The following is a 12,636-nucleotide window of genomic DNA, read 5'->3' on the forward strand; positions in this document are numbered from 1 at the left end:
CTGGAGGTCTAAAGGATGACCAGTAGTTGTGGTTCTCGCACCGGGACTTGGGTCAGAGTACAGCCCAAGTGGAGCACTTGTGTCGGTCTAGGGAGGCTGTGCCGGGCCCCCTGGAGGTCTAAAGGATGACCATGAGGTCAAAAGGATGACCAGTAGTTGTGGTTCTCGCCCCGGGACTTGGGTCAGAGTATAGCCCAAGTGGAGCACTTGTGTCGGACTAGGGAGGCTGTGCCGTGCCCCCTGGAGGTCTAAAGGATGACCAGTAGTTGTGGTTCTCGCCCCGGGACTTGGGTCAGAGTATAGCCCAAGTGGAGCACTTGTGTCGGCCTAGGGAGGCTGTGCCGGGCCCCCTGGAGGTCTAAAGGATGACCATGAGGTCAAAAGGATGACCAGTAGTTGTGGTTCTCGCCCCGGGACTTGGGTCAGAGTATAGCCCAAGTGGAGCACTTGTGTCGGACTAGGGAGGCTGTGCCGTGCCCCCTGGAGGTCTAAAGGATGACCAGTAGTTGTGGTTCTCGCCCCGGGACTTGGGTCAGAGTATAGCCCAAGTGGAGCACTTGTGTCGGACTAGGGAGGCTGTGCCGTGCCCCCTGGAGGTCTAAAGGATGACCAGTAGTTGTGGTTCTCGCCCCGGGACTTGGGTCATAGTATAGCCCAAGTGGAGCACTTGGGTCGGACTAGGGAGGCTGTGTCGTGCCCCCTGGAGGTCTAAAGGATGACCAGTAGTTGTGGTTCTCGCCCCGGGACTTGGGTCAGAGAATAGCCCAAGTGGGACACTTGTGTCGGACTAGGGAGGCTCTGCCGTGCCCCCTGGAGGTCTAAAGGATGACCAGTAGTTGTGGTTCTCGCCCCGGGACTTGGGTCAGAGTATAGCCCAAGTGGAGCACTTGTGTCGGACTAGGGAGGCTGTGCCGTGCCCCCTGGAGGTCTAAAGGATGACCATTAGTTGTGGTTCTCGCCCCGGGACTTGGGTCAGAGTACAGCCCAAGTGGAGCACTTGCGTCGGACTAGGGAGGCTGTGCCGGGCCCCCTGGAGGTCTAAAGGATGACCAGTAGTTGTGGTTCTCGCCCCGGGCCGTGGGTCTGAGTATGGCCCAAGTGGGACACTTGTGTCGGACTAGGGAGGCTCTGCCGTGCCCCCTTGAGGTCTAAAGGATGACCAGTAGTTGTGGTTCTCGCCCCGGGACTTGGGTCATAGTATAGCCCAAGTGGGACACTTGTGTCGGACTAGGGAGGCTCTGCCGTGCCCCCTTGAGGTCTAAAGGATGACCATGAGGTCAAAAGGATGACCAGTAGTTGTGGTTCTCGCCCCGGGACTTGGGTCAGAGTATGGCCCAAGTGGTGCACTTGTGTCGGTCTAGGGAGGCTGTGCCGGTCCCCCTGGAGGTCTAAAGGATGACCAGTAGTTGTGGTTCTCGCCCCGGGACTTGGGTCAGAGTATAGCCCAAGTGGAGCACTTGTGTCGGACTAGGGAGGCTGTGCCGGGCCCCCTGGAGGTCTAAAGGATGACCAGTAGTTGTGGTTCTCACCCCGGGTCGTGGGTCCGAGTCTGGCCCGAGTAGAGCACTTTGGTCGGCTACCGGGGGGTGTGCCGTGCCCCCTGGAGGTCTAAAGGATGACCAGTAGTTGTGGTTCTCGCCCCGGGACTTGGGTCAGAGTATAGCCCAAGTGGAGCACTTGTGTCGGCCTAGGGAGGCTGTGCCGGGCCCCCTGGAGATCTAAAGGATGACCATGAGGTCAAAAGGATGACCAGTAGTTGTGGTTCTCGCCCCGGGACTTGGGTCAGAGTATAGCCCAAGTGGAGCACTTGTGTCGGCCTAGGGAGGCTGTGCCGGGCCCCCTGGAGGTCTAAAGGATGACCAGTAGTTGTGGTTCTCGCACCGGGACTTGGGTCAGAGTACAGCCCAAGTGGAGCACTTGTGTCGGTCTAGGGAGGCTGTGCCGGGCCCCCTGGAGGTCTAAAGGATGACCAGTAGTTGTGGTTCTCGCCCCGGGCCGTGGGTCTGAGTATGGCCCAAGTGGGGCACTTGCGTCGGACTGGGGAGGCTCTGCCGCGCCCCCTGGAGGTCAAAAGGATGACCAGTAGTTGTGGTTCTCACCCCGGGTCGTGGGTCCGAGTCTGGCCCGAGTAGAGCACTTTGGTCGGCTACCGGGGGGTGTGCCGTGCCCCCTGGAGCCATGGGAGTGAGCTCCAGCAGACTGGTATTTTTCGGAGAACCAGGCCCACACTCCTCAGACTTTGTGCCCAGGGACAGGCCACCAAAATCGGCCGCGGCTCGTGCACTTTGCCCCTGCGTTTCTCCCAGAACCAGAGCCGGAAAAATCCCAAAATTGATGCCCAGAGATAGTCGACTCTGCCTGGAATAGATTGCCACCCAAACCCGCCAACTCACGCTGGTTTTCCGATGGCCTCACCTACTAACCCGAGCATGGTCATCGCTCGCACCTTCCAAAACCTCCAGGGGCGCAGGCACTTTTCATTTACTGGCCATAAGGCCGACCGCCTTAAGCGTTAAGCGATAAGCGAAAGGCTTAGTTTGGACTTAGTTTTTGGAGCGACGAGGTCGCCGTTTTGTCAATTCTGAACCGATTTTCACGCGGTTTTCGACTGCCTGCGCCTGGGGAGCCGCCCAGAAGCCCCAGGCAGTGTTCTGGGTGGACTTCCGGACCGGTCCGGACCCGGTACCGGCCGGGGGAACCGCACCACGCCTCTCGGGCGTTTCTACACCGATTTTCGCGGGGTTTTCGACTGCATAGACGGGGCCACCTGCTGCAGGGCCCGAGGGAGGGCCTTACTGAGCTGGGTCCGACGCAGGGCCCGGTTCCTGGAGCCCGCTGGGGGGGGGGGGGGGTTCTCTAAGGCTCACGGCGGGCTGCTGAGGGGCCGGATCGGATGCAGACAGGCGCTCCTCTGCCCAGGTCTTTGCTCCCCTGCCCCACTAGGAATGGAAGACACACTGCCAACAGCTTCTGGAGGGTGATGGGCCCTGCTGCAGACCAGGTCCGACCCAGGTTTCAGCTATCCCACCCCGCAGGGACTTAAAGACACACTGCCATCAGCTTCTGGAGGCTGCTGAGCTCTACTATAGAGCAGGTCCGACCCAGGTTTCAGCTCCTGCAGCCCACTAGGACTTAAACACACACTGCCATCAGCGTCTGGATGGTGATGGGCCCTGCTGCAGACCAGGTCCGACCCAGGTTTCAGCTATCCCACCCCGCAGGGACTTAAAGACACACTGCCATCAGCTTCTGGAGGCTGCTGAGCTCTACTATAGAGCAGGTCCGACCCAGGTTTCAGCTCCTGCAGCCCACTAGGACTTAAACACACACTGCCATCAGCGTCTGGATGGTGATGGGCCCTGCTGCAGACCAGGTCCGACCCAGGTATCAGCTCCTGCACCCCGCAGGGAATTGAAGACACACTGCCATCAGCTTCTGGAGGCTGCTGAGCTCTGCTATAGACCAGGTCCGACCCAGGTTTCAGCTCCTGCACCCCGCAGGGAACTAAACACACACTGCCATCTGCAACTGGAGGCTGCTGAGCCCTGCTGCAGACCAGGTCCGACCCAGGTTATGGCTCTCCCACCCCCCTGGGACTTAAACACACACAGCCATCAGCTTCTGGATGGTGATGGGCCCTGCTGCAGACCAGGTCCGACCCAGGTTTCAGCTCCTCAACCCCGCAGGGACTTAAACCCACACCGCCATCAGCTTCTGGAGGGTGATGGGCCCTGCTGCGGGCCAGGTCCGACCCAGGTTTCAGCTCTCCCACCCCGCAGGGACTTAAACACACACAGCCATCAGCTTCTGGGGGCTGCTGAGCCCTGCTGCAGACCAGGTCCGACCCAGGTTTCAGCTCTCCCACCCCGCAGGGTCTTTAACACACACACTGCCATCAGCTGCTGGAGGCTGCTGAGCTCCGCTATAGACCAGGTCCGACCCAGGTTTCTGCTCCTGCACCCCGCAGGGAATGAAAGACACACTGCCATCAGCTTCTGGAGGCTGCTGAGCCCTGCTGCAGACCAGGTCCGACCCAGGTATCGGCTCTCCAACCAGGCAGAGACTTAAACACACACACACACACACACACTGCCATCAGCTTCTGGGGGCTGCTGAGCTCTGCTGTAGACCGGGTCCGACCCAGGTTTCTGCTCCTCCACCCCGCAGGGACTTAAACACACACTGCCACCAGCTTCTGGAGGGTGATGGGCCCTGCTTTAGACCAGGTCTGACCCGGGATATAGCTCTCCCACCCCGCAGGGACTTAAACACTCACTGCCATCAGCTGCTGGAGGCTGCCGAGCTCTGCTGCAGACCAGGTCCCACCCAGGTTTCTGCTCCTGCACCCCGCAGGGACTTAAACACACACTGCCACCAGCTTCTGGAGGGTGATGGGCCCTGCTGTGGACCAGGTCCGACCCGGATATCAGCTCTCCCACCAGGCAGGGACTTAAACACACACTGCAATCAGCTGCTGGAGGCTGCTGAGCTCTACTATAGACCAGGTCCGACCCAGGTTTCAGCTCTCCCACCAGGCAGTGACTTAAAGACACACTGCCATCAGCTGCTGGAGGCTGCTGAGCTCTTCTATAGACCAGGTCCGACCCAGGTTTCAGCTCTCACACCAGGCAGGGACTTAAACACACACTGCCATCAGCTGCTGGAGGCTGCTGAGCTCTGCTATAGACCAGGTCCGACCCAGGTTTCAGCTCTCCCACCAGGCAGGGACTTAAAGACACACTGCCATCAGCTGCTGGAGGCTGCCGAGCCCTGCTGCAGACCATGTCCGACCCAGGTTTCAGCTCTCCCACCAGGCAGGGACTTAGAGGCACGCTGCCATCAGCTTCTGGAGGCTGCTGAGCTCTGCCATAGACCAGGTCCGACCGAGGTTTCAGCTCTCCCACCCCGCAGGGACTTAAACACACACTGCCATCAGCTGCTGGAGGCTGCTGAGCTCTGCTATAGACCAGGTCCGACCCGGGATATAGCTCTCCCACCCCGCAGGGACTTAAACACACACTGCCATCAGCTGCTGGAGGCTGCTGAGCTCTTCTATAGACCAGGTCCGACCCAGGTTTCAGCTCTCCCACCCCGCAGGGACTTGAACACACACTGCCATCAGCTTCTGGAGGCTGCTGAGCTCTGCTATAGACCAGGTCCGACCCAGGTTTCTGCTCCTCCACCCCGCAGGGAATTAAAGACACACTGCCATCAGCTTCTGGATGGTGATGGGCCCTGCTGCAGACCAAGTCCGACCCGGGTTACAGCTCTCCCACCAGGCAGGGAATTAAACACACACTGCCATCAGCTGCTGGAGGCTGCTGAGCTCCGCTATAGACCAGGTCCGACCCGGGTTCCTGCTCCTGCACCCCGCAGGGACCAAAACACACACACTGCCATCAGCTTCTGGAGGCTGCTGAGCTCTTCTATAGACCAGGTCCGACCCAGGTTTCAGCTCTCCCACCAGGCAGGGACTTAAACACACACTGCCATCACCTTCTGCTGGCTGCTGAGCTCTGCTGCAGACCAGGTCCGACCCAGGTTTCAGCTCCTGCACCCCGCAGGGAACTAAACACACACTGCCGTCACCTTCTGCTGGCTGCTGAGCCCTGCTGCAGACCAGGTCCGACCCAGGTTTCAGCTCCTGCACCCCGCAGTGGATTAAAGACACACTGCCATCAGGTTCTGGAGGCTGCTGAGCTCTGCTGCAGACCAGGTCCGACCCAGGTTATGGCTCTCCCACCCCGCAGGGACTTAAACACACACCGCCGTCAGCTTCTGGATGGTGATGGGCCCTGCTGCAGACCAGGTCCGACCCACGTTTCAGCTCTCCCACCCCGCAGGGGATGAAACACACACTGCCATCAGCTTCTGGAGGCTGCTGAGCTCTGCTAAAGACCAGGTCCGACCCAGCTTTCAGCTCTCCCACCAGGCAGGGAGTTAAAGACACACTGTCATCGGCTTCTGGAGGGTGCTGAGCCCTGCTGCACACCAAGTCTGACCCAGGTTTCAGCTCATCCACCCCGCAGGGACCTAAACACACACTGCCATCAGCTTCTGAGTGGTAATGGGCCCTGCTGCAGACCAGGTCCGACCCAGGTTTCAGCTCCTCCACCCCGCCATCACCAGCTGGAGGCTGGCTGCTGCTCCTGCACCCTGCCATCAGCTGCTGGAGGCTTCTGTTCCTCCACCCCGCCATCAGCAGCTGGAGGCTGGCTGCTGGAGGCTGGCTGCTGCTCCTCCACCCCGCCATCACCAGCTGGAGGCTGGTTGCAGCTCCTGCACCCCGCCATCAGCTGCTGGAGGCTGCCTGCAGCCCCTGCACCCCGCCATCAGCTGCTGGAGGCTGGCTGCAGCTCCTGCACACCGCCATCAGCTGCTGGAGGCTGCCTGCAGCTCCTGCACCCCGCCATCAGCTGCTGGAGGCTGGCTGCTGCTCCTGCACCCCGCCAGCAGCTGCTGGAGGCTGGCTGCTGCTCCTCCACCCAACCATCAGCTGCTGGACGCTGGCTGCTGCTCCTGCACCCCGCCATCAGCTGCTGGAGGCTGGCTGCTGCTCCTCCACCACCCAACCATCAGCTGCTGGACGCTGGCTGCAGCTCCTCCACCCCGCCATCAGCTGCTGGTGGCTGGCTGCAGCTCCTTCACCCCGCCATCAGCTGCTGGTGGCTGGCTGCAGCTCCTTCACCCCGCCATCACCAGCTGGAGGCTGGCTGCTGCTCCTGCACCCCGCCATCAGCTGCTGGAGGCTGCCTGCAGCTCCTGCGCCCCGCCATCAGCTGCTGGAGGCTGGCTGCTGCTCCTGCACCCTGCCATCAGCTGTTCGAGGCTGGCTGCAGCTCCTCCACCCCACCATCACCAGCTGGAGGCTGGTTGCAGCTCCTGCACCCCGTCATCAGCAGCTGGAGGCTGCCTGCTGCTCCTGCACCCCGCCATCAGCTGCTGGAGGCTGCCTGCAGCTCCTGCACCCCGCCATCATTTGCTGGAGGCTGGCTGCAGCTCCTGCAACCCGCCATCAGCTGCTGGAGGCTGGCTGCTGCTCCTCCACCCCACCATGACCTGCTGGAGGCTGGCTGCAGCTCCTTCACACCGCCATCAGCTGATGGATGCTGGCTGAACGCTGGAGGCTGGCTGCTGCTCCCACACACCGCCATCAGCTCCTGGAGGCTGGCTGGCTGCTGGAGGCTGTCTGCTGCTGCTCCTCCACCCCGCCATCACCAGCTGGAGGCTGGCTGCTGGAGGCTGGCTGCAGCTCCTGCACCCCACCATCAGCTGCTGGAGGCTGGCTTCTGCTCCTCCACCCCGCCATCAGCTGCTGGGGGCTGGCTGCTGGAGGCTGGCTGCAGCTCCTCCACCCCGCCATCACCAGCTGGAGGCTGGTTGCAGCTCCTGCACCCCGCCATCAGCTGCTGGAGGCTGCCTGCTGCTCCTGCACCCCGCCATCAGCTGCTGGAGGCTGCCTGCACCTCCTGCACCCCGCCATCAGCTGCTGGAGGCTGGCTTCTGCTCCTCCACCCCGCCATCAGCTGATGGAGGCTGCCTGCTTCTCCACCCCGCCATCACTAGCTGGAGGCTGGCTGCTGGAGGCTGGCTGCAGCTCCTCCACCCCGCCATCAGCTGCTGGAGGCTGCCTGCAGCTCCTGCACCCCGCCATCACCAGCTGGAGGCTGGCTTCTGCTCCTCCACCCCGCCATCAGCTGATGGAGGCTGCCTGCTTCTCCACCCCGCCATCACTAGCTGGAGGCTGGCTGCTGGAGGCTGGCTGCAGCTCCTCCACCCCGCCATCAGCTGCTGGAGGCTGGCTGCTGCTCCTGCACCCCGCCATCAGCTGCTGGAGGCTGGCTGCTGCTCCTCCACCCAACCATCAGCTGCTGGACGCTGGCTGCAGCTCCTCCACCCCACCATCAGCTGCTGGACGCTGGCTGCAGCTCCTCCACCCCGCCATCAGCTGCTGGAGGCTGCCTGCAGCTCCTGCACCCCGCCATCAGCTGCTGGAGGCTGCCTGCAGCTCCTGCACCCCGCCATCAGCTGCTGGTGGCTGGCTGCAGCTCCTTCACCCCGCCATCACCAGCTGGAGGCTGGCTGCTGCTCCTGCACCCCGCCATCAGCTGCTGGAGGCTGCCTGCAGCTCCTGCGCCCCGCCATCAGCTGCTGGAGGCTGGCTGCTGCTCCTGCACCCTGCCATCAGCTGTTCGAGGCTGGCTGCAGCTCCTCCACCCCACCATCACCAGCTGGAGGCTGGTTGCAGCTCCTGCACCCCGTCATCAGCAGCTGGAGGCTGCCTGCTGCTCCTGCACCCCGCCATCAGCTGCTGGAGGCTGCCTGCAGCTCCTGCACCCCGCCATCATTTGCTGGAGGCTGGCTGCAGCTCCTGCAACCCGCCATCAGCTGCTGGAGGCTGGCTGCTGCTCCTCCACCCCACCATGACCTGCTGGAGGCTGGCTGCAGCTCCTTCACACCGCCATCAGCTGATGGATGCTGGCTGAACGCTGGAGGCTGGCTGCTGCTCCCACACACCGCCATCAGCTCCTGGAGGCTGGCTGGCTGCTGGAGGCTGTCTGCTGCTGCTCCTCCACCCCGCCATCACCAGCTGGAGGCTGGCTGCTGGAGGCTGGCTGCAGCTCCTGCACCCCACCATCAGCTGCTGGAGGCTGGCTTCTGCTCCTCCACCCCGCCATCAGCTGCTGGGGGCTGGCTGCTGGAGGCTGGCTGCAGCTCCTCCACCCCGCCATCACCAGCTGGAGGCTGGTTGCAGCTCCTGCACCCCGCCATCAGCTGCTGGAGGCTGCCTGCTGCTCCTGCACCCCGCCATCAGCTGCTGGAGGCTGCCTGCACCTCCTGCACCCCGCCATCAGCTGCTGGAGGCTGGCTTCTGCTCCTCCACCCCGCCATCAGCTGATGGAGGCTGCCTGCTTCTCCACCCCGCCATCACTAGCTGGAGGCTGGCTGCTGGAGGCTGGCTGCAGCTCCTCCACCCCGCCATCAGCTGCTGGAGGCTGCCTGCAGCTCCTGCACCCCGCCATCACCAGCTGGAGGCTGGCTTCTGCTCCTCCACCCCGCCATCAGCTGATGGAGGCTGCCTGCTTCTCCACCCCGCCATCACTAGCTGGAGGCTGGCTGCTGGAGGCTGGCTGCAGCTCCTCCACCCCGCCATCAGCTGCTGGAGGCTGGCTGCTGCTCCTGCACCCCGCCATCAGCTGCTGGAGGCTGGCTGCTGCTCCTCCACCCAACCATCAGCTGCTGGACGCTGGCTGCAGCTCCTCCACCCCACCATCAGCTGCTGGACGCTGGCTGCAGCTCCTCCACCCCGCCATCAGCTGCTGGAGGCTGCCTGCAGCTCCTGCACCCCGCCATCAGCTGCTGGAGGCTGCCTGCAGCTCCTGCACCCCGCCATCACCAGCTGGAGGCTGGCTTCTGCTCCTCCACCCCGCCATCAGCTGATGGAGGCTGCCTGCTTCTCCACCCCGCCATCACTAGCTGGAGGCTGGCTGCTGGAGGCTGGCTGCTGCTCCTCCACCCAACCATCAGCTGCTGGACGCTGGCTGCAGCTCCTCCACCCCACCATCAGCTGCTGGACGCTGGCTGCAGCTCCTGCACCCCGCCATCAGCTGCTGGAGGCTGGCTTCTGCTCCTCCACCCCGCCATCAGCTGCTGGAGGCTGCCTGCTGCTCCTGCACCCCGCCATCAGCTGCTGGAGGCTGGCTGCTGCTCCTGCACCCCGCCATCAGCTGCTGGAGGCTGGCTGCTGGAGGCTGGCTGCAGCTCCTCCACCCCACCATCAGCTGCTGGACGCTGGCTGCAGCTCCTCCACCCCACCATCAGCTGCTGGACGCTGGCTGCAGCTCCTGCACCCCGCCATCAGCTGCTGGAGGCTGGCTTCTGCTCCTCCACCCCGCCATCAGCTGACGGAGGCTGCCTGCTTCTCCACCCCGCCATCACTAGCTGGAGGCTGGCTGCTGGAGGCTGGCTGCAGCTCCTCCACCCCACCATCAGCTGCTGGACGCTGGCTGCAGCTCCTGCACCCCGCCATCAGCTGCTGGAGGCTGGCTTCTGCTCCTCCACCCCGCCATCAGCTGACGGAGGCTGCCTGCTTCTCCACCCCGCCATCACTAGCTGGAGGCTGGCTGCTGGAGGCTGGCTGCAGCTCCTCCACCCCGCCATCAGCTGCTGGAGGCTGGCTGCTGCTCCTGCACCCCGCCATCAGCTGCTGGACGCTGGCTGCAGCTCCTCCACCCCGCCATCACCAGCTGGAGGCTGCCTGCTGCTCTTCCACCCCGCCATCAGCTGATGGACGCTGGCTGCAGCTCCTCCACCCCGCCATCAGCTGCTGGAGGCTGGCTGGCCGCTGGAGGCTGGCTGCTGCTCCCACACACCGCCATCAGCTGCTGGAGGCTGGCTGGCTGCTGGAGGCTGGCTGCTGCTGCTCCTCCTCCCCGCCATCACCAGCTGGAGGCTGGCTGCTGCTCCTACACCCCGCCATCAGCTGATGGAGGCTGCCTGCTCCTCCGCCCCGCCATCACCAGCTGGAGGCTGGCTGCTGGAGGCTGGCTGCAGCTCCTTCACCCCGCCATCACCAGCTGGAGGCTGGCTTCTGCTCCTGCACCCCGCCATCAGCTGCTGGAGGCTGGCTTCTGCTCCTCCACCCCGCCACCAGCTGCTGGAGGCTGGCTGCTGCTCCTGCACCCCGCCAGCAGCTGCTGGAGGCTGGCTGCTGCTCCTCCACCACCCAACCATCAGCTGCTGGACGCTGGCTGCAGCTCCTCCACCCCGCCATCAGCTGCTGGTGGCTGGCTGCTGCTCCTGCACCCCGCCATCAGCTGCTGGTGGCTGGCTGCAGCTCCTTCACCCCGCCATCACCAGCTGGAGGCTGGCTGCTGCTCCTGCACCCCGCCATCAGCTGCTGGAGGCTGGCTGCAGCTCCTCCACCCCACCATCAGCCGTTGGAGGCTGGCTGCTGCTCCTCCACCCTGACATCACCAGCTGGAGGCTTCTGTTCCTCCACCCCACCATCAGCAGCTGGAGGCTGGCTGCTTGAGGCTGGCTGCTGCTCCCCCACCCCGCCATCACCTGCTGGAGGCTTCTGCTCAGCCACACCGCCACCAGCTGCCTGTGGTGAACCGCTGACGACCAGCCCAGGCCCACGTCTCACCTCTCCCTGCCCGCCCTGGATGCACAACCACCCACCCAGGCTCAAGTTTCCCCTGCCCGCTGCACGTCCAGCCGGCCTCTGCCCTGTCCCCTCTCTCACCAGCATCACATCCAGGCTCATCAGGCATCCCCATGCCCGCAGCCTTCTCCCACCCACACTCAACACCACCGAACCCAGGATCAGGCTCCACCATCCCCGAAGACTTCTCCCACCCTCACTCAACACCATCACACCCAGCATCAGGCTCCCCCAGCCCCGCAGCCTTCTCCCACCCACACTCAACACCATCGCACCCAGGATCAGGCTCCCCCATCCCCGCAGCCTTCTCCCACCCACACAGCCTCTCCAACGCCATCCACACCTCCAGGACACCCACCCTCAGCATCACCACCACCCACCCCACAACACGCTCACCCTCACCCGGCTGACACCTGGGACAGACCCGGGGAATGGGCCATGGAGGAACCAGGCTCACCTCTCGAACCCTGCGGCCCACTATTAAGCACCCTCCCCTGGGTTAAAGACCCTAGTCCACGCCGGCTGGACCTCCAGCAGCCTGGTCATCCAAATCCAATTTCGTACGTCTGGTCATCCTAAGTAACACTTAGAAAAATATTTTCGCACACTGGTAATCCAAATTAACACTTAGAAAATTTCCAGCTTCTGTGTGCTGACACTTAGAAAAAGTTCAACACTTAGAAATTATTTTCGCACACTGGTAATCCTAAGTAACACTTAGAAAATTTCCAGCTCCTGCGTGCTGACACTTAGAAAAAGTTCAACACTTAGAAAAAGTTCAACACTTAGAAAATTTCCAGCTCCTGCGTGCTGACACTTAGAAAAAGTTCAACACTTAGAAAATTTTCAGCTCCTGCGTGCTGACACTTAGAAAAAGTTCAACACTTAGAAAATTTCCAGCTCCTGCGTGCTGACACTTAGAAAAAGTTCAACACTTAGAAAATTTCTGACACCTCGGCTTCAGGCAGTGGCTCATCCCTCTGCATTGATCCGGACTTGGGACCGGCCCCGGAGGTCCGGGGGTTGCATTGCTGGGCCACCGAGTTCCACCCACCTCCGCGACTGGTCTTCCCGTTTGGTGGATGCGGAGGAGGGTGGGAGGTACGGGGGCTAGGACCCCGACAAAAACTTGGATCGAGGGCTGACTTTCAATGGATCGCAGCGAGGTAGCTGCTCTGCCACGCACGAAACCCTGACCCAGAATCAGGTCGTCTGCAAGTCATTTAGCACCACGTTCTCCACAAACGTGCAGTGCGCAATTGGAGAGGGGCAGCCATCATTCGGCCGCACCCCAGCCCAGTCACGAACGGCTCTCCGCACCGGCCCGAGGGCCAGCTATCCGGGACCAACCGAAGATTCGCGGCGCTACGGTATCATTACGTCTAGGCGGGATTCTGACTTAGAGGCGTTCAGTCATAATCCCACAGATGGTAGCTTCGCCCCATTGGCTCCTCAGCCAAGCACATACA

The sequence above is a fragment of the Nothobranchius furzeri genome, unplaced genomic scaffold (assembly GCF_043380555.1).
Source record: "Nothobranchius furzeri strain GRZ-AD unplaced genomic scaffold, NfurGRZ-RIMD1 Scf094, whole genome shotgun sequence".
NCBI lineage: Eukaryota > Metazoa > Chordata > Actinopteri > Cyprinodontiformes > Nothobranchiidae > Nothobranchius > Nothobranchius furzeri.